Genomic DNA, 22,864 nt, shown 5'->3' with positions numbered 1-22,864 from the left:
TATATAAGAACATATTTTGTAAATATGATTACACACTCCTTAAATTATAAGATTTAAAATATCAGTTCTTTTAGCATACAGTGTTGGTAGGGACTTAGGAAAATAGACCCACATTAATGGTAATTGTGTAAGCTGCTAACATATCAATTATAATGGAAAAATATAACTAAAAAGCCATTAAATTTAAAAAGTATATTTCCTTTTCCGCAGCAATTATATATCTAGCAATTTATCTTAAAGCTATAATAACACGTATTCAAGAAGAGAAATGTTCCTCTTCTTTTTTAACTTTTTCTGTTACAGCAAAAGATGTGCAAAAGGCCAGAAGCCCATCAATAAAGAATTACTTATATAAATTTTAGCACATAATTAAAATGAATCATCTTCAGCCATCAATATAAATGGAGCATTTCTATATAAACCAATAGGTTAAAAGGCAGAATACACAAGAGTGAGTATATTATACTTAATTACAAAAGCATCTACATACATATTTGATTGTATATAGCATCTAGGAAACAGTACATAGGAAGTGGTAATGTTGATTACCTCTAGAACTGGGTGAATGTGAAACAAGGTATAAGAAAAACATGCTTTTCAATATTTATTCTATTTTACTTTTAGGAGTTTGTAAAAATTAGATTGTCCTGTCACAATTTTATATATCACTGATTTATTTTAGTTGTTTATAAAATATATGATTTATGAATAATTTAAAATTTGTTTTCTTCACAGTATATTCTTGTAAATTTTTCTTTTATGTATTTAAAATTCTCAATTTTTTTACCAAAATTATATTATTCTAGAGTTTTTTCCTCATTTTTCCTACATACTTTTGTTGGTCTTTAAAAACAAAAATCTATGAGGTTTTAAAGTCTGTTGTTTTTTAAATTTTACATTCATATATTTATAAATTCCTTCATTAGTATTTCATAATTACTACCTTTTTATAGATATATAAGCTGAAAGCTTCATTTATTTTCATTCTTTTATGTATAGTTTGGGTGTATTCGTTAATTATCTCTATGAATAATCTAATTAGCATATAAAAACTATTTCAGTAGTTTAATTTTTAAAATATTTTCATACTTAGAGAATTGTCTCTTTTTATTTGAATGTTCCAATTAATGAAATGGTTTCACACTTTGGGTTCCCCTGATTCTAGATGGCACAGCAATAGAAGCTAGAGGAAGTTGATAAGTTAAATAGTGCTGCATAGAAATCTCTCATAACCCAAATTTCCAAATTTCTACAACTGCACACTCTTGAAATAGTCCACTGCTGCAATGCCCTGGCCTTCTCCTAGCTCTCCAACTGGGTTCTATACTGTATTTATTTTTCTTGTCCTCCATCCAGAAAATTCAAAATCCCTTAGAAGTAATTTTAAGGTATCATATATGAAATATATGAAATAAGGTATCATTATTTCATATGGTTTATGGTCTCCACAAAAAGCTAAAGTTAAACTAACTTTCTTAAAAGCTATTATTATAAATACGGTCTGATATGAATAATGATAAACTAAACCAAAAAAATTGTCAAAATCCATGTAGATTTATACAACATGTAAAATCCATTAATTTGGAAGAGGAAAGATTAATGAAAAGACAGAAAATAATTTGTTTTAAAATCTTTTTACACACTTTCAAATATTATATAAATTAATACATATCATAATTTGACAATTTTTCTTCACTTTTAGTATGTGCATTTATTTATGTATTTAACTCACTAATATGTAAATTGTAAAGGCAAATACAAATTTAAAATAAAAGGTTTAATTCTCCCTATTGAAAATAAGAAAGGAGACTTCTCTCTTTTCCTTAGAGCATTTACCTTACAGAACTTGTTAATTGGATGTTTTTTATTGGTCTCTATAAATCAATAAAATTTTTCTTTGTACAAATTTAAGGGGTACAAGTGCAGTTATGTTACATGAATACGTTGCATACCTATGAAGTCTGGGCTTTTAGTGTAACCATCATCCAAATAATGTACATTGTGCCCATTAAGTAATTTTCATTCCTCTCCCCAATTCCGCCTTCCTACACATCCAACTTTCCAATGTCTATTATCCCACACTCTATGTCCATGTTTACTCATTATTTACCTCCACTTCCAAGTGAGAACATGTGGTATTTAACTTTGTTTCTGAGTTGTTTTACTAAAGTCCCGGGAATGTCTATCTTAAGAATCTAGAAACCATCTCTTTGGAACATAATCATCAAGGGAGTCCGGTTCTCCCAGGTTCTGTGGGAAGGTAAGAACCCAGCTCCTCTGGCAACTCTCTCTGCACTACTAACCTACTTCTTATCACAACGATATCAGTTTATTTTTCCTGTGGATGAAGTCATTTAGCTAAGGCAGACGCTCATCTAAATTGCCAGGTAGAGTTAAGAAGAGCTGTGGGACAAATAGTGATGCCATATACTTTTACTTAAGGATCCACTATTGTTCATCTTGAGAACATAAATGGAATGGGTCGTATCTGTTTGGCTGTATAAAATAGTGAAATTTCTGTCTTTACAATCTCTTACAAGATTGCCTGTGATGTTCACATTTTGGTTTAATGCTTATCCAAAAATAAAATTGTTGTATTTCTCTTTTACCTCTGTCAAGAGCTTTCTGGACTGGGAAACTATTTTTTAATTATATTTTATCAACATAATCATAGGAATAAACATGAGCATGCTAAAAATCATAATTATTTGTATGGGTTGAATTGTGTCTCCCCACTAGATAAAGGAATGCTCTAATCCCCTGTAACTGTAAATGTGATCTAACTTGTGATCTAATTTGAAAATGTGATGATTTAAAATAGTGAAAAAAATTAGGAAAAAGAAAAATATCTATAAAAATTAACACATAGGATAGTATATTACAAGGATAGATTGTGGGCAATTGCAGATGATCATAATCCCAAAAAACGCAATCCAGAACACCATAATTCCAAATGTTGAAATCCCAAAAATCTAATTCTGGAAAAAATAAGTTAAAATTATTTGAAAGATGTTTATTTACATTTAAAAATAGGATTTATTTGAGAAACATATAAAAACATGACAGAACACTTTAAGGGCCCCTTTACCCAATAAAATAGGCAGTAATAGCATTCTTAATTTTGTAAGCATAAACACTTATGTATACTAATGATAGTCACACGAGAATAAGTTACAAGCAGATGAACAGTATTCATAAAGAAATAGGTCAAAAAGGAAAATGTATAAATACATGTCATCATGATCGGTACTTGTGAGCATGCAGCTTTATAATTTCAGTCATCTAAAATACTGTGATGGACATTCTAAGTCCTTTGAGTTCATCAAAACTATGATGAGCCACCACCACATCAGTTACCCAAAGAACCAAGATCTTGAGAAATTGTATCTTTCACAAATGCAGATGTTCAAAAAGGATATTGCTTCATTTACTGAGGAAATATCAACATTTTTATGTACATGCACAATGTTTACACACAAAATCAGTGCTGTGATAATGTACTTTTATGTAGTCATTTGCAAAAAAAATGCATGAAACAAATTAGAATTCTAAAAGTCTTTAAACAATTTACACCTCCAGCATTGGAAATCATGTGAAGATGAAATACATAGCATAGTGAATTGTAAAGAAAAATATGATAATTTAAAATATTAAAAAATACTAAGAAAAAATTATATTTAAAAACTGACATGAAAAAGTGTATTACAGGAATAGATTACGGGCAATTGCACAGTGTCTGTAAGAGCTGGTGGACATTCACAAACATTAACTATATAATGACATCTTGCATGATGTTGAATAGTTGCATTTATTTATTTATCTATTTTTTAGGACATGGTTCTCATTGGAGAATATGTTCACATTCCTTTCTGCTCTTTCTGAAACTCTTCTGTGATTCAGTATAAAACAACCTAAGTATCCCCTAATAAATCTTCCCATCTTCTGTGGCATGCTTCTATACTGTTTTGGGTACAAAGAAATTCATTTAGCATGCATTTACATACAGACCACAAATTTGCTGGAAACAATATTGATAACTGATTGGTTTCCAAGATGGCCAAACAGGAACAGCTCCCGTCTGCAGCTCCCAGTGAGACCAATGCAGAAGGTGGGTGATTTCTGCATTTCCAACTGAGGTACCCAGTTCATCTCATTAGGACTGGTTAGACAGTGGGTGCAGCCCACAGAGGGCAAGCTGAAGCAGGGTGGTGTCGCCTCACCTGGAAAGTGCAAGGGGTCAAGGAACTCCCTCTGCTAGCCAAGGGAAGCCGTGAGGGACTGTCTCATGAGAGACAGTGCTATCTGGCATAGATACCATGCTTTTCCCAGAGTCTCTGCAACCCACAGCCCAGGAGATTCCCTCAGGTGCCTACACCACAAGGGCTCTGGGTTTCAAGCACAAAACTGGCAGCTGTTTGGGCAGACACTGAACTAGCTGCCAGGGTTTTTTTTTTCTTTGTACCGCAGTGGTGCCTGGAATGCCAATGAGACAGAACTGTTCCCTCCCCTGGAAAGGGGGCTGAAGCCAGAGAGCTGAGTGGTCTTACTCAGTGGATCCCACCCCCATGGAGAGCAGCAAGCCTTGGCTTGAAATTCTCACTACCAGCACCACAGCCTGAAGTTGACCTGGGACACCTGAGCATGGTGTGGGGTGGGGCATCTGCTATTACTGAGGCTTGAGTAGGAGGGTTTCTCCTCACAGTGTAAACAAAGCCAATAGGAAGTTCAGACTGGGCGGAGCCCACCACAGCCCCACAAAGCTGCTGTAGCCAGACTGCCTCTCTAGATTTCTCCTCTCTGTGCAGGGCATCTCTGAAAAAAAGGCAGCAGCCCAGTCAGGGGCTTATAGATAAAACTCCCATCTCCCTGGGACAGAGAACCTGGGGGAAGGGGCAGCTGTGGGTGCAGCTTCAGCAAACTTAAATGTTCCTGCCTGCCAGCTCCGGAGAGAGCAGCAGATCTCCTAGCAAAGAGCTCAAGCTCTGCTAAGGGACAGACTGCCTCCTCAAGTGGGTCCCTGACCCCCATGCCTACTGACGGGAAGACACCTTCCAGCAGGGGTCAAAAGACACCTCATACAGGAGAGCTCTGGCTGCCATCTGGCAGGTGCCCCTCTGAGATAAAGCTTCCAGAAGAAAGAATGGGCTGCAATATTTGCTGTTATGCAGCCTCTGCTAGAGATACAGGCAAACAGGGTCTGGAGTGGACCCCCAGCAAACTCTAGCAAACCTACAGAAGAGGGGCCTGACTGTTAAAAGGAAAACTAACAAACAGAAAGCAATAGCATCAACAAGAACAAAAAGGATGACCACGCAAAAACACTATACGAAGGTCACTAATAGCAAAAACCAAAGATAGTTAAATCCATGAAGATGAGGAAAAACCAGCGCAAAAAGGCTGAAAATTCCAAAAACCAGAATGCCTCTTCTCCTCTAAAGGATCACAACTCCTCACCAGCAAGGGAACAAAACTGGAAGGAGAATAAGTTTGATGAATTGACAGAAGTAGGCTTCAGAGGTGGTTAATAACAAACTCCACCAAGCTAAAAGAGCATCTTATAGCCCAGTGCAAGGAAGCTAAGAACCTTGATAAAAGGTTAAAGGAATTGCTAACTAGAATAACCAGTTTAGAGAAGAACATAAATGACCGGATGAACTGAAAAACACAGCACGAAAACTTCGTGACGCATACGCAAGTATCAATAGCTGAATCAATCAAGTGGAAGAAAGGATATCAGAGATTGAAGATCAAATTAATGAAATAATGCATGAAGACAAGATTAGAGAAAAAATAATGAAAAGGAATGAACAAAGCCTCCAAGAAATATGGGACTAGCGAAAAGACCAAACCTAGGTTTGATTGCTGTACGTGAAAGTGGTGGGGAAAATGGAACCAAGCTGGTAAACACACTTCAGGATATTATCCAGGAGAACTTCCCCAAACTAGCAAGACAGGCCAACATTCAAATTCAGGAAATACAAAGAACACCACAAAGATACTCCTCAAGAAGAGCAACTGCAAGGCACATAATCATCAGATTCAACAAGGTTGAAATAAAGAAAAATCGTTAAGGGCAGCCAGAGAGAAAGGTCAGGTTCCCAAAAAGGGAAGCCCATCAGACTAACAGTGTATCTCTCTGCAGAAACCCTATAAGCCAGAAGAGAGTGGTGGCCAATATTCAACATTCTTATAGAATACAATTTTCAACACAGAATTTCATGTCTAGGCAAACTAAGCTTCACAGGTGAAGGAGAAATAAAATCCTTTAAAGATGAAAAAAAAAAGCTGAGGGATTTTGTCACCACCAGGCCTGCCTTATGAGAGCTCCTGAAGGAAGCACTAAATATGGAAAGGAAAAACTGGTACCAGCCACTGCAAAAACAAACCAAAATGTAAAGACCATCGACGCTATGAAGAAACTGCATCAACTAACAGGCAAAACAACCAGCTAGCATCATAATGACAGGATCAAATTCACACATAACAATATTAGCCTTAAATGTAAATAGGCTAAATGCCCCAATTAAAAGGCACAGACAGGCAAATTGGATAAAGAGTCAAGACATCAAGACCCATTGGTTTGCTGTATTCAGGAGACCCATCTCACGTGCAAAGACACACATAGGCTCAAAATAATGTGCAGAGGGAAATTTATAGCACTAAATGCCCACAAGAGAAAGCAGGAAAGATTCAAAATTGACACCCTAACATCACAATTAAAAGAACTAGAAAAGCAAGAGCAAACACATTCAAAACCTAGCAGAAGGCAAGAAATAACTAAAATCAGAGCAGAACTGAAGGAGATAGAGACACAAAAAACCCTTCAAAAAATTAATGAATCCAGGAGCTGGTTTTTTGAAAGAATCAACAAAATTGATAGACTGCTAGCAAGACTAATAAAGAAGAAAAGAGAGAAGAATCAAATAGACGCAATAAAAAATGATAAAGGGGATATCACCACCGATCCCACAGAAATACAAACTACAATCAGAGAATACTACAAACACCTCTACGTAAATAAACTAGAAAATCTAGAAGAAATGGATAAATTCCTCGACACATACACCCTCCCAAGACTAAACCAGGAAGAAGTTGAATCTCTTGATAGACCAATAACAGGCTCTGAAATTGTGGCAATAATCAATAGCTTACCAACCAAAAAGAGTCCAGGACCAGATGGATTCACAGCCGAATTCTACCAGAGGTACAAGGAGGAACTGGTACCATTCCTTCTGAAACTATTCCAATCAATAGAAAAAGAGGGGATCCTCCCTAACTCATTTTATGAGGCCAGCATCATCCTGATACCAAAGCCGGGCAGAGACACAACCAAAAAAGAGAATTTTAGACCAATATCCTTGATGAACATCGACGCAAAAATCCTCAATAAAATACTGGCAAACCAAATCCAGCAGCACATCAAAAAGCTTATCCACCATGATCAAGTGGGCTTCATCCCTGGGATGCAAGGCTGGTTCAATATACACAAATCAATAAATGTAATCCAGCATATAAACAGAACCAAAGACAAAAACCACATGACTATCTCAATAGATGCAGAAAAGGCCTTCGACAAAATTCAACAATGCTTCATGCTAAAAACTCTCAATAAATTAGGTATTGATGTGACATATCTCAAAATAATAAGAGCTATCTATGACAAACCCACAGCCAATATCATACTGAATGCGCAAAAACTGGAAGCATTCCCTTTGAAAACTGGCACAAGACAGGGATGCCCTCTCTCACCACTCCTATTCAACATAGTGTTGGAAGTTCTGGCCAGGGCAATCAGGCAGGAGAAGGAAATAAAGGGTATTCAATTAGGAAAAGAGGAAGTCAAATTGTCCCTGTTTGCAGATGACATGATTGTATATCTAGAAAACCCCATTGTCTCGGCCCAAAATCTCCTTAAGCTGCTAAGCAATTTCAGCAAAGTCTCAGGATACAAAATCAATGTGCAAAAATCACGAGCATTCTTATACACCAATAACAGACAAACAGAGAGCCAAATCATGAGTGAACTCCCATTCACAATTGCTTCAAAGAGAATAAAATACCTAGGAATCCAACTTACAAGGGATGTGAAGGACCTCTTCAAGGAGAACTACAAACCACTACTCAATGAAATAAAAGAGGATACAAACAAATGGAAGAATATTCCATGATCATGGATAGGACGAATCAATATCGTGAAAATGGCCATAGTGCCCAAGGTAATTTATCGATTCAATACCATCCCCATCAAGCTACCAATGACTTTCTTCACAGAACTGGAAAAAACTACTTTAAAGTTCATATGGAACCAAAAAAGAGCCCGCATTGCCAAGTCAATCCTAAGCCAAAAGAACAAAGCTGGAGGCATCATGCTACCTGACTTCAAACTATACTACAAGGTACAGTAACCAAAACAGCACGGTACTGGTACCAAAACAGAGATACAGATCAATGGAACAGAACAGAGCCCTCAGAAATAACACCACATATCTACAACTATCGGATCTTTGACAAACCTGAGAAAAACAAGCAATGGGGAAAGGATTCCCTATTTAATAAATGGTGCTGGGAAAACTGGCTAGCCATATGGAGAAAGCTGAAACTGGATCCCTTCCTTACACCTTATACAAAAATCAATTCAAGATGGATTAAAGTCTTAAAAGTTAGACCTAAAACCATAAAAACCCAAGAAGAAAACCTAGGCATTACCATTCAGGACATAGGCATGGGCAAGGACTTCATGTCTAAAACACCAAAAGCAATGGCAACAAAAGCCAAAATTGACAAATGGGATCTAATTAAACTAAAGGGCTTCTGCACAGCAAAAGAAACTACCATCAGAGTGAACAGGCAACCTACAAAATGGGAGAAAATTTTCGCAACCTACTCATCTGACAAAGGGCTAATATCCAGAATCTACGACGAACTCAAACAAATTTACAAGAAAAAAACAAACAACACCATCAAAAAGTGGGCGAAGGACATGAACAGACACTTCTCAAAAGAAGACATTTATGCAGCCAAAAAACACATGAAAAAATGCTCACCATCACTGGCCATCAGAGAAATGCAAATCAAAACCACAATGAGATACCATCTCACACCAGTTAGAATGGCCATCATTAAAAAGTCAGGAAACAACAGGTGCTGGAGAGGATGTGGAGAAACAGGAACACTTTTACACTGTTGGTGGGACTGTAAACTAGTTCAACCATTGTGGAAGTCAGTGTGGCGATTCCTCAGGGATCTAGAACTAGAAATACCATTTGACCCAGCCATCCCATTACTGGGTATATACCCAAAGGACTATAAATCATGCTGCTATAAAGACACATGCACACGTATGTTTATTGCAGCACTATTCACAATAGCAAAGACTTGGAACCAACCCAAATATCCAACAATGATAGACTGGGTTAAGAAAATGTGGCACATATACACCATGGAATACTATGCAGCCATAAAAAATGATGAGTTCATGTCCTTTGTAGGGACATGGATGGAAGTGGAAATCATCATTCTCAGTAAACTATTGCAAGAACAAAAAACCAAACACCACATATTCTCACTCATAGGTGGGAATTCAACAATGAGAACACATGGACACAGGAAGGGGAACATCACACTCTGGGGACTGTTGCGGGGTCGGGGGAGAGGGGAGGGATAGCATTAGGAGATATACCTAATGCTAAATGACGAGTTAATGGGTGCAGCACACCAGTAAGGCACATGTATACATATGTAACTAACCTGCACATTGTGCACATGTACTGTAAAACTTAAAGTATAATAATAATAAAAAAAAAAGAATGGAGGAATACTTACCAAGCAAAGGGAAAGCAAAATAAATAAATAAATAAATAAAGCAGGAGTTGCAATCCTGGTCTCTGATTAAACAGACTTTAAACCAACAAAGATCAAAAAAGACAAAGAAGGGCATTACATAATGGTGAAGGGATCAGTGCAACAAGAAGACCTAACTATCCTAAATATATATGCACCCAATACAGGAGCACCCAGATTCATAAGGCAAGTTCTTAGAGACCTACAAAGAGACTTAGACTCCCACACAATAATAGTGGGAGACTTTAACACCCCACTGTCAATATTAGACAGATCAACGAGACAGAAAATTAACAAGGATATTCAGGACTTGAACTCATCTCTGGACCAAGTGGACATAATAGACATCTACAGAACTCTCCACCCCACATCAATAGAATATGTATTCTTCTCAGCACCACATAGCACTTATTCTAAAATCAACCACACAATTGGAAGTAAAACACTCCTCAGCAAATGCAAAAGAACAGAAATCATAACAAAGTCTCTCAGACCACAGTGCAATCAAATTAGAACTCAGGATTAAGAAACTCACTGAAAACTGCACAAATACTGGAAACTGAACAACCTGCTCCTGAATGACGACTGGGTAAATAACAAAATTAAGGCAGAAATAAATAAGTTCTTTGAAACCAATGAGAACAAAGACACAAGGTACCAGAATCTCTGGGTCACAGCTAAAGTAGTGTTTATAGGAAACTATACTGTATATAGGAAATTTATAGCACTAAATGTCCACAGGAGAAAGCAGGAAATATCTAAATTCAACACCCTCACATCACAATTAAAAGAACTAGAGAAGCAAGAGCAAACAAATTCAAATGCTAGCAGAAGACAAGAAATAACTAAGATCAGAGCAGAACTGAAGGAGAGAGAGAGACACACACACACACACACACACACACACACACACACACACACATGCACACACAAAACTTCAAAAAAATCAATGAATCCAGGAGCTGGTTTTTTGAAAAGATTAACAAAATAGATAGACCACTAGCCAGACTAATGAAGAAGAAAAGAGAGAAGAATCAAATAGACACAATAAAAAATGATAAAGGGGATACCACCACTGATCTCACAGAAATAAAAACTACAATCAGAGAATACTATAAACACCTCTACACAAATAAACTAGATAATCTAGAAGAAATGAATAAATTCCTGGACACATACACCCTCCCAAGACTAAACCAGGAAGAAGTCGAATCCCTGAATAGACCAATAACAAGCTCTGAAATTTAGGTAGTAATTAATGGCCTACCAACCAGAAAAAGGCCACGACCAGATGGCTTCACAGCTGAATTCTACCAGAGGTACAAAGAGGAACTGGTACCATGCCTCCTGAAACTAGTCCAAACAATAGAAAAAGACCGACTCTTTCCTAACTCTTTTTATGAGTCCAGCATCATCCTGATACCAAAACCTGGCAGAGACACAACAGATAAAAGGAAATTTCACACCAATATCCCTGATGAACATTGATGCAAAATCCTCAATAAAATACTGGCAAACCGAATCCAGCAGCACATTAAAAAGCTTATCCACCAGGATCAAGTGGGCTTCATCCCTGGGATGCAAGGCTGGTTCAACATATGCAAATCAGTAAACGCAATCCATCACATACACAGAACCAGTGATAAAAACCACATGATTATCTCAATAGATGCAGAAAAGGCCTTCAATAAAATTCAACACCGCTTCATGTTAAAAACACTCAACAAACTAGGTATTGATAGAACATATCTAAAAATAACAAGAGCTATTCATGACAAATCCACAGCCAATATCATACTGAATGGGCAAAAGCTGGAAGCATTCACTTTGAAAACCAGCACAAGACAAGAATATCCTCTCTCACCAGTTGTATTCAACATAGTATTGGAAGTTCTGGCCAGGGCAATCAGGCAAGAGAAGGAAATAAAGGGTATTTAAAAAAGAAGACACGAAGGGAAATGACACCTGTTTGCAGATGACATGATTGTATACTTAGAAAACCCCATCATCTCAGCCCAAAAATGCCTTAAGCTGATAAGCAACTTCAGCAAAGTCTCAGGATAAAAAAATCAATATGCAAAAATCACAAGCATTCGTATATACCAATAATAAACAAACAGAGAGCCAAATCATGATCAAACTCCCATTCACAATTGTTACAAAGAGAATAAAATACCTAGGAATAAAACTTACTAGGGATGTGAAGGACTTCTTCAAGGAGAACTACAAACTACTGCTCAAGGAAATTAGAGGGCACACAAACAAATGGAAAAACATTCCAAGCTCACGGATAGGAAGAATCAATATTGTGAAAATGGCCATACTGCCCAAAGTAGTTTATAGATTCAATGCTATACCCATCAAGTTACCATTGATTTTCTTCATAGAATTAGAAGAAAGCTACTTTAAATTTCATATGGAACCAAAAAAGAGCTCATATAGCCAAGACAATCCTAAGCAAAAAGAACAAAGCCAGAGGCCTCATACTATCTGACTTCAAACTATACCACAAGGCTACAGTAACCAAAACAGTATGGTACTGGCACCAAAACAGATATATAGACTAATGGAACAGAACAGAGGCCTCAGAATAACATCACACATCTACAACCATCTGATCTTTGACAAACCTGACAAAAACAAGCAATGCAGAAAGGATTCCCTATTTAATAAATGGTATTGTGAAAACTGGCTAGCCATATGGAAAAAACTGAAACTGGACCCCTTCCTTACACCTCATACAAAAATTAACTCAAGGTGGATTAAAGCCTTAAACATAAGACCTAAAACCATAAAAGCCCCAGAAGAAAACCTAGGCAATACCATTCAGAACGTAGGCATGGGCAATGACTTCATGAATAAAACACCAAAAGTAATGGCAACAAAATCCAAAACTGACAAATGGGATCTAATTAAATTAAAGAGCTTCTGTACAGCAAAAGCAACTATCATCAGAGTGAACAGAAAACCTACAGAATGGGAGATAATTTTTGCAATCTATCCATCTGACAAAGGTCTAATATCCACAATCTACAAGGAACTTAAACAAATTTACAAGAAAAGAAAAAACAATTCCATCAAAAAGTGGGCAAAGCATATGAACAGACACTTCTCAAAAGAAGACATTTACATGACCAAGAAACATATGAAAAAAAGTTCATCATCACTGGTCATTAGAGAAATGCAAATCAAAACCACAGTGAGATACCATTTCACGTCAGTTAGAATGGCAATCGTTAAAAAGTCAGGAAACAACAGATGCTGGAGAGGATGTGGAGAAATAGGAACCGGGAGTGTAAATTAGTTCAACCGTTGTGAAAGACAGTGTGGTGATTCCTCAAGGATCTAGAACTAGAAATACAATTTGACCCACCAATCCCATTACTGGGTTTATACCCAAAGGATTATAAATCATTCTACTATAAAAACACATGCACACATAAGTTTGTTGCAGCACTATTCACAATAGCAAGACTTGGAACTAACCCAAATGTCCATCAATGTTAGACTGGATAAAGAAAATTTGGCACATATACACCATGGAATACTATGCAGCCATAAAAAAGAATGAGTTCATGTCTTTTGCAGGGACATGGATGAAGCTGGAAACCATCATTATCAGCAAACTAACACAAGAACAGAAAACCAAACACCATATTTTCTCACTCATAAGTGGGAGTTGAACAATGAGAACATATGGGTACAGGGAAGGGACCATCACACACCAGGGCCTGTTGGGGGGTGGGGGCAACGGGAGGGATAGCATTAGGAAAAAATATCTAATGTAGATGACGGGTTGATGGGTGCAGCAAACCACCATGGCACATGTGTATACCTGTGTAACAAATCTACACTTTCTGCACTTAAAGTATTTTTTAAAAGTATTAAAAAACTTAAAGTATTAAAAAAAGATACTAATTACATTCAATAAACTATTTTTTCGGTAAAAAAAAAAAGGTAACTGAATAGCAACACCATTTCAGAAGTATCTTCCTATCCTGCCATTCACATAATTATTCTCAAACTAGTCAGCAACTTCAGTGGCTTCTTTAGGCAAACGCAGGTTTAATTTATTAAAAGCTTCTGAAATCTCAACAGCAGAAGGAATACCAATGCAGCCAAGTGACTCACTTTTAAATTGAATTTACTTTATTGCCGTATTGCATGGCCAATCTATAAACCCAGATCTTCTCCCAAATGCATTGGCCTGAATGGAAAAAACAAACTTTATTGGTAACACCTTGAAAGTCACTTTTAGAAGCCTTGATTGCACCTGATTTCAAATATGTCATTATGGTTTGAGGATTATATTAAAATCCATTTTATTCTGCATACAGAAAATAACAAGATAATGTTTCTGCCTAACATAATGCAACTATCCTGTGACTGTAATTTTTTTCAGATTTTAGACGTTAGAGATGTCAGATTTTAGGGATTTAGACTAGAGGGATTTTGTTCTTTAGGGATTTCAATATTTGGGACTTTGGCATTCAGGACTGTGTCTTTCAGGATAGGATTATTATCCAAAATCTGTATGCTTTTTGAGAGATCCTCGTGAGTTTAAATAATACAGTCAATGAAGATCCTGTCAAGAAGATGACATTGTGTGAAGATTAGAGTTAGCTGCTATGTAGATCTAGATGGAATGTATTTCTGGCAGGTGAAAGATCAAGTACAAGACTTTGCAGTGGAAACCAATCTTATTTCAGGAACGGCAAACAGATCAATAAAGATGGAGAGGATGTGAGCAAAAGGGAAAATAGAAAGAAATTAAGTTAGGGAGGAAATAGGAAGGTCAAATCGTGTAATGTCTTATGGCTTTTAACTTAGATTTTGCTCTTAGAGAAGTGCAAAATTTAAGCAGAGGAGAGACACAATCTGGCTTACATTTCAAAGGATAATTCCGGCTGCTGTGTTGAGGATGAACTAAAAGGCAGCAAGGGTGAAAGAAGAGAAATCACATAGGAGGTCATTGCTGTAATTCAGATAAGAGGTGATGAAGGCTCACAGCAGAATGATGGCACAAGTGAGGAGTCGTCAGATTCTGGACTTATCTTGAATCCAATGGAATTGACTACTGATGAGATATGGGATATGAAATAAAATGGAGAATCAAAGAGGAAACCAAGGTTTGGGGGCTAGAAAATCTAAAACATACAAAAATCCAAAAAATAAAAAATAACCAATTGCATTGTCCCTGAAATAGAGAAGCTCTGGGAAAGTGAATTTGCATCAGGGGATATCACAATTCCATTTTTGGACTTGCTCAATATAAGCCACCTTCTACCATCCCGGGAGAGATGCTAAGTATGCAGTTGGGGCTGTAGTTCAGGAGAGAAGCTTGCTCTAGAGGTACCAATTTGGAGATCATTAACATATAGATAACATTTAAAGACAAAAACCTGAGTGACTTTCCAAAATAGTAAATGTAGACACACAAAGGAGGTGCAGAGACACAAAAAGGTATTTAGTAGGGATGGTCAATGCAGTGGTAAGAAGATCAGAGAGCTTGGCTTCCCAAAACCAAATGCAAAAAGCATTTCAGAGGAGGATGGACTGATCAAGTGACAAATGTTGCTAGCAAGTCACGTGAGCTGAGCACTGAGAATTAAAAACTTGAATTTATCAGTGATGTTTTTGACAAGAAGAGTTTTGGTAGAGAAATGACAGAAGAAAAGGCCAACTTGAAGATAATTCAAGAAAGAAAGTGGACAGGGACTGGAGACAGAAAATACTGTATAGACAATACTGCAGAGGAATTTTGCTACTAAGCAAAGCAATGAAAAACATTTGTGGAAGTGGGGATATCTAAAGATGTGTGGGGCGAGAATATTTTTTCTTTTTATGTTGGAAAAAATACAGCATATTTGTCTGTTGTGAGTTAGTAGAAATTAGTACACACACACACACTCACGTATATAATTAATCGGGGAGAATTGCTAATGTTCTCAAGTAGATTCAAGGGCATTGAATCTAGTGCACAGGTCTAGCAGTCAGTCCTATAAGGAAGCAAGGACACTTCTCCCAGACTAACAGAGAAGAATATTGAGACTACAGGCAGAGGTACAGATCAGGGAATAGGCGTGGTATCGGGAATGTAGAATTACATCTTAATCACTCTATGTTTCTCAGAGAAATAATGTCATCAGCTGCATATGAGGAGGGGGAGGTCTGAAGAAAAATGGGAGAGAGAGTGCACCTGGGAAAATGGATTTTCAAAAAGCACAAAGAGCAAAAATTCTTCAGCATTGTTGTGAATTTATTTGATTTTACCAAAGAAGTACACAGAGAATGAGACAGACCCCTATGAACACGTTCTCCTAGGGAAAACGGCTGAGGAAAATTTCATGTTAGTAGAATGGTTGCGTGTGTGTGTATGTATGTGGAGTATGTGTATGTGTGTGATTTTATGTATACTGAATTATAATATCCTATCCTCACTCCATATACCATGGGATCATCTTTCAGCTCATCGAAGAGATTTACCTTATACCTTGTAAAGCTAGCCTCTCTTTAAAAAGCTATTTTACCTCTTACATGTATCTCCACTATGTACAAATGCAGCATTTATTTATTGGGTTTTTTCCAGAATTTTGCTATATTAAATGCTTCAATAAGCATCCCTATAATATATATTTATGTATCCATGTCATTACATAATTAGATTGAATGTAAGAGATGAAATTGCCACATTAAATACTTTTATATGTAAGTAGAGATACGAGGTTGCTGGGATGTCTACATGTAATAAAAACAATAAGGAGACATGATATAACAATCTATAACAGTATCACAGTCTTCCAAACCATAAGGTTTCAGGTATGCTATTATCAAACCACGCTGAAGGATGAAGTTTCTAATTCTCCATACACCTTCCTAATTTTCCAGTACCTTTAAACTAAGCAATGAGCCATCTCATTAACTTACCATTCTCTACATCACATTAACAATCTTTTTAGATACGGTGTAACTTCCTGTGGTTTCTAAGGAACCACTCTGATCACCTGATTTATGGCTATCTTTTCAATTAGGAATTCAATACAAGTTTTATGCGTAATTTTATATTAATAACGGAAAACAAGTTGAGAATGATTAATAAAGTGTAAAAGCAACTTTATGTAAGCCATGAAAATATGGACATATGTTACTTTTGTCCTTGATTGTTAAAATGACAAACCTCATTAAACTTGAATAATGAGTATTGATCAACCACTTTCAAAGTACTGTGCACCAATGTCATACAGGGCATTATTTCCAGTTTAAATTGGATGCCAACACATATTGACAAATAAAAAGTAATTGGCTATGCAACCATGATTATAGGCCATATTAATCTGTTAATGAATTTTAGCAAGTATACAGTGTTAATAAACAATGAGATAATCAAGTATTTCCAAATTACACATATATATGGGTAACAACCATAGTTTAAGCCGTTTTTAGAGCCAGAAGTAAGGTGAAAACAGTAGTCTTCAGGATGGGCTGTGTGCCACTGCATCTAACTAAACTCAACTAGTAAAAATTATCCTAGAACTCTGAAGTTTCTATTTAGACTATTCAACATGTCCCACATATGCCTGTATCTTGGTGCAAATATTAGAAATTGAACCAAATAAAGACCACCACAGATGAAATTATCAGTAACACAGGGATATGCTTTTAGACTCTCATTGAAATAATCAATGAAGCAAGAATTGATCTGTCTAGGCACACAGCAAAGAGTTTTTCTAGCATTTATGTTGAAGTACTAGTGTAAAGATGTCTATTAATGGGATAGGTGTTATAGCTGCAGAAACAAACAAAGATTATATTCAAATACATAGAAAAAGTTTGAGCATGCAATAGTTTTTTTGATAACATCTCCAAGCACAAACATATGAATAGCTATATAGATATAAATATACTTTGGTACTTTTGTCAAGATGGTTTGCAGGAAAAAAAAACCTTGAAGTCACTCTAACATCCTTTGAATCTTTTATGTAAGATACACTTAATTGGTCCTACAGAAGTAAAAGTCACTCATAGCAGATAACAAGCAAGACTGAAGCAGATGGTAAATACCACATTGTCGTCTATACGAGGCAAGTTGAAAGTGGCCGGTGGTGAAACTGTGCCTTTTGGAGCCAGGCAGAGGCCCCCTCCAAAATGTACGATTTCATCACCTGTCACCTACAACTCTCAAATTTGGTTCTCTAGATCTTTAAGGTTTTTATATTGAAGATAAAGACTAGCCTATTGGAAAAATAGGATTTTTGTTTATTATACAGATATGATTGATTATATAATATTCTGACTCTAAATATAGGAGGTAAAAATTATATGAGAAACGAATCTTTCCCTCAAGGAACTTAGAGTATTCTTCTCCATTACTCTATTAGGCCATTCATGCATTGCTATAAAGAAATACCTGAGACTGGGTAATTTATAAATAAAACAGTTTTAATTGGCCCACAGTTCTGCAAGCTTTACATGAAGCATGGTGCTGGCATCTGCTCGGCTACTGGTGAAGCCTTGGGGAGCTTTTGATCATGGCAGAAGGCAATGGGGGAACAGGCAGGTCACACGTCAAAAGGAGGAACAAGTGAGTCAGAGACAGAGACAGAGAGAGAGACAGAGAGAGAGAGAGAGTGGGGAGGTAGGTGCAACACACTTTTAAACAAGCAGACCTCATGTGAACTCAGAGCGAGAGCTTACTTATCACCAAGGAGATGGCCCAAGCTATTCATGGGAGATCCACTTCCATGACCCAAACACCTCCCACCAGGCCCCACCTCCAACACTGAGAATTACATTTCAACGTGAGATTTGAGTTGGGACAACTATCCAAACTATAACAATTACACATTCTGTGTTACACGGAATAGTAATTTTATTGCAATTTGAAAAGACAAGAATATATATGTACACACACACATTTGTCATATATATATATATATATATATATAGAGAGAGAGAGAGAGAGAGAGACAGAGAGAGAGAGAGGCATGAACTAGTAATTCTAACAGTAATTTCCTGTGCATTCTTGGATTAAGAAACCAAGAAAATATATTTTTGGTATTGAGAACAATGTTCTTCAATGTCAGAAGAGGGAGTTACAATATGGGTATAGAGAATTTTGGAATAAACTTTATGTGTTCAAATGAAATTAGAGATATAAGTATAAATTCATGGTTTTCAACGTCTATCTATCTGGTAATAAATATAGTGTGCTTATATAAGTATATAAGCAAATATATGTCTATTCACACATATAAACATACATTTATCTATGTTTACATATGTGTGAATAGGTATATATGTTTTTGCTTATATATTTATAACTATGTATACTAATATATGTATTTGCTTATATACTTATAACTATGTAAACTATGTATGTCTACATAGTTAAATATATGTTTATGTGTATGAATAGGAATATATGTATTTGCTTATACATAGCTAAATGGATGTTTATGGGTGTGAGTAGGTATACATGTATTTGCTTATACATAGTTAAATGGTTGTTTATGGGTGTAAGTAGGTATACATGTATTTGCTATGTCTGCCAGCTTAAAGAGCGTTGAAACAATTACACCCAAGTAGAAATGATCACTCCAGAGCCCAGATCTTGGTTTTTACACTCCATTATCCACTAAAGGAACCAGAAAAATGACCTATTTCAGGCTTGGACAATAAAAATACAAGGTAATTCAAGAACATATTGTGTCAAACAAAAAAAAACAGGTACTCAAAGATTAATGATCACATGTCCAAAGGATAAAGGAGTCAGAATGTAGCAGTTGCCACTGGCCAAATCTGACACAGCTTCTGAGCATTAGAAAAATGAGAATAAGACATTATAACCCAATAATTAAAGAAAAAGGATCCGTGATTCCATACATCAATTAACGAATTAATTGATGAAGGGCTGTCACTTGGGGTAGAGGGAATAGAAGTGTGTTCCTTACAGTAGAAATCAACACGGAAAGAATAATGTAATTACAAAATAACTATTTGGTAATCATCCTAATAATAATTAAGGCAAGAATCAATGGTGAAAACTGCAAATGGATTTTGATAAGTAACCGGATATTTTCACCTGTTCGAATTATCACCTCTCAATTTACTTACTGCTTACAAAGTAAAAATATTAAATTTTTAATGGACAAAGCTGACATACAACAACTTATCCAAGGTTGACATCACCAGAACAGGACAAATTGACCTCAAACCTCAGGAGGTGATGAACTCAAAAGAACACTTCTGCATATTGTCACCAAAAAATGCAACAAAATGGAAAGAGTTTCTACAAATAGCTGGTCAATATTTGTACTATTTAAAATGACTGAAGAAGTTTTTTTATTAAAGGGTACAAAAGGGACATGAAAATTGAACGCAAGAAATAATCAGAAATCTGGCTATTTTGAAGGACACTATCAGAAATGGTTGGTGAAATTTGTTTAAGTTCTGCAGATTATCTATGTTTCCATGTTTTCCTGATTTTATAAGTATACAATGGTTATGTAAAATAATATATTTATTTTTAGAAACTATAAAGTATGTAAGGGCAACATCCTGTAACAAACACTATAATAGCCTCCCCAAATGAGAAAACAATATATTAATATAAAGACCTGTGTGTTCGTGAGAGAAAGAGAGAAAGAAATAAAAGATGAATATTACCATTTAGAGAATCCAATTGAGGGAGATGCAGGACTACTTTGTACATTTCTTGCAAATCTTATCTGAGTCTCAAATAATATGTCCAAGTAAAAATTTAAAAGAAAATAATGCCAATTATTATATGGAGCCTTTTAGAGATTTCAAATGAACATTATAATATGGAAGGACCTGCAATTATTATTTGCAAAATTTTGCTTAGCTTTTATTTCCAAAATATCTGATAAGTAGTTACGTGTGCCCACTTGATTGTTGCCATAAATTTCTATATTGTGAATTTAACAGTATTTGCACAGCTGTAAAAATGACTGATCATTTATTTCCATTCCAAAATAAATGCATGCATATCTTTCAGGAATATCCTAAAAAGAAGTGTGGTGATGTACAAAGCAAGATCCAGACATCCTATGTTGTTTCTGGACAGGCTGTGGTCCTACAACCGCTGCTTAGAAGTACTACATGTTGATAGCCAGTACATATGACGATGTGGAGAAACAGGCATGCTCTACATACTGGTATGGGCATATAAAATAAACAACCTATCTGTAGGAAAATATTACAATATATATTAAACTTATGAACTTATCCTAGGAAAACAATCTGTTAACTGAAAAAAAGTATGAACAAATAGTAAATACTATATTATTTGTATAGTGGAACCCTCGAGAGCAACTTAATTGTCCACAGTATAAGACTGATCTAGAAATAGAATACGTAAATGCCATAAAACTCTGTATAGAATACTAGTTGAGAGTCTGAGTACCTAACTTGGACAGCCTAAATTCAAATCTCGTCTTTGTTACTAACTACCTGGCTAACTCCTGTTTAAGCCCCAAGTCTTCCATCATAGAATTACTGTGAAAGAAGATAAAATATGCATTTCATAGGGTTATTGTGAGAATTAGTGAATAAAATATTCAGCACATTGCCTGACGTGAGTTAGATGCAAAATGAAATCTAACTATTGTTTTATTATTAAATAATACTCCCATAGTACAACATGCTGCAGCTATTATATTCCATGGTGTCAACCTATTTGCAATCTATATTAATTTTATATCATTTTTAAATATAATGTTAAAGTGAAAAAGTCAGTTTCAAAAAGCATTATGTGTGATCCTGTGTGTGTGTGCATCTACACAATTAATCAAATAAGGTACAGTCTAAATATTAGTACAGTATTTGTTTTTTTGAATATGCATGTAGTATTTTCATAATTATAAAAAAGGAGTGTCGTTTTCATTAAAAAATATGCCGCCATGAATACTTAACCCCTCCCCTTCCTCTCAATCTTATTATCAATTTTTATTGTTCACAGAAACAAGAGAGCCCAACACTTCACTACAAGGGTTATGAGTGACGACTCTGCACTTGACGAGAGTATCCTTCAATCACTCACCTCGAAAGCATCTCTCATTCTGACTAAATAACCAACGTGTTTTATGCGGACATTGCATTTTAAATTAATCTTTGAAAATTTACACTAAATTTTTTGAACTTTGCATGATAAAATTGTAGTATACTAATAATGCCTGTACCTAAGGATTTTTTAAAAGCTAAATGTGCATTGTGTTTGTAGGTGCTAGGTGGGAAACAATTTCTACTCAAACAAAGAAATTAGGTATAACAACTTGTTAAAGCAAGAAAGTAATGCAATTTTTAATGCAAGTTATGCTTTATGAAAAGACAACTATTAAATAAGCAAAAAATGACTATACTTTTATAAGATGTCATTAGTGACACAGCACACCATTATTTTATGTCCTACAAAGGGAATTAAAGTAAAAATGATTTCTTGTCATATTTATTGTAATATGCATCCTAACTTCAGAAATGTTAAATATGAAAGAAAATAAAACCCACCAAGTTTTAGAAGAATATCTCACCGTATTCCCATAGAGGCCACATATCTTAACATTGTGTTACGGAAGTTACTGCATCACATCCTGTGAGATGTGTTAAAATGGAGTTTTATTCTTGTTTGATTACTGACTATCAACACAATTTTCATAATATTGAGTCAGTGTATATGACGAAAAGGGTTAAAGCTCTAAGCAAAGTATATTTCTATAAATCGCATGCATAATTAACACGAGGGGCTAATAAAAATTTGAAACACAAAACTTTTTTGTTTTCCCTTTTTCTGGCTCAAAGCTAATAAAACAATAAGCTCTGCACAAATGTTTTTTCTTCCCCATCCAAGATAAACCAGTGCTTAATGGAGAATCGAGAGCCTTATTATGAAAACTGATCTAAATCAATAGTATACAGACAGTGGTTAATGATGCTCGGCAGCTTTTTCAAATGCATTTCCTGACAGCATCACCTCCCTCTGGCCAGGAGTTATTGGGCACACATCTTG

General features: G+C 35.8%; 1 long non-coding RNA gene across 1 annotated transcript in view; it reads left to right on the top strand.

Annotated features, from left to right (window-relative positions):
• The window catches only part of LOC129528204 (uncharacterized), a 56,705-nt gene extending 34,087 nt beyond the window's left edge, over positions 1 to 22,618 (top strand). The window contains exons 2-3 of the long non-coding RNA XR_008673418.1: positions 20,858 to 21,017; positions 21,821 to 22,618. This is a non-coding gene — a long non-coding RNA (uncharacterized lncRNA). The remainder of the gene's footprint in view (positions 1 to 20,857; positions 21,018 to 21,820) is intronic.
• Positions 22,619 to 22,864: the final 246 nt, after the last annotated feature.

Source organism: Gorilla gorilla, chromosome 17 (genome assembly GCF_029281585.2).
Source record: "Gorilla gorilla gorilla isolate KB3781 chromosome 17, NHGRI_mGorGor1-v2.1_pri, whole genome shotgun sequence".
Classification (NCBI taxonomy): Eukaryota; Metazoa; Chordata; class Mammalia; order Primates; family Hominidae; genus Gorilla; species Gorilla gorilla.
The sequence above is the reverse complement of the archived record's forward strand: the minus strand, read 5'-3'. Positions and strand labels throughout refer to the sequence as shown.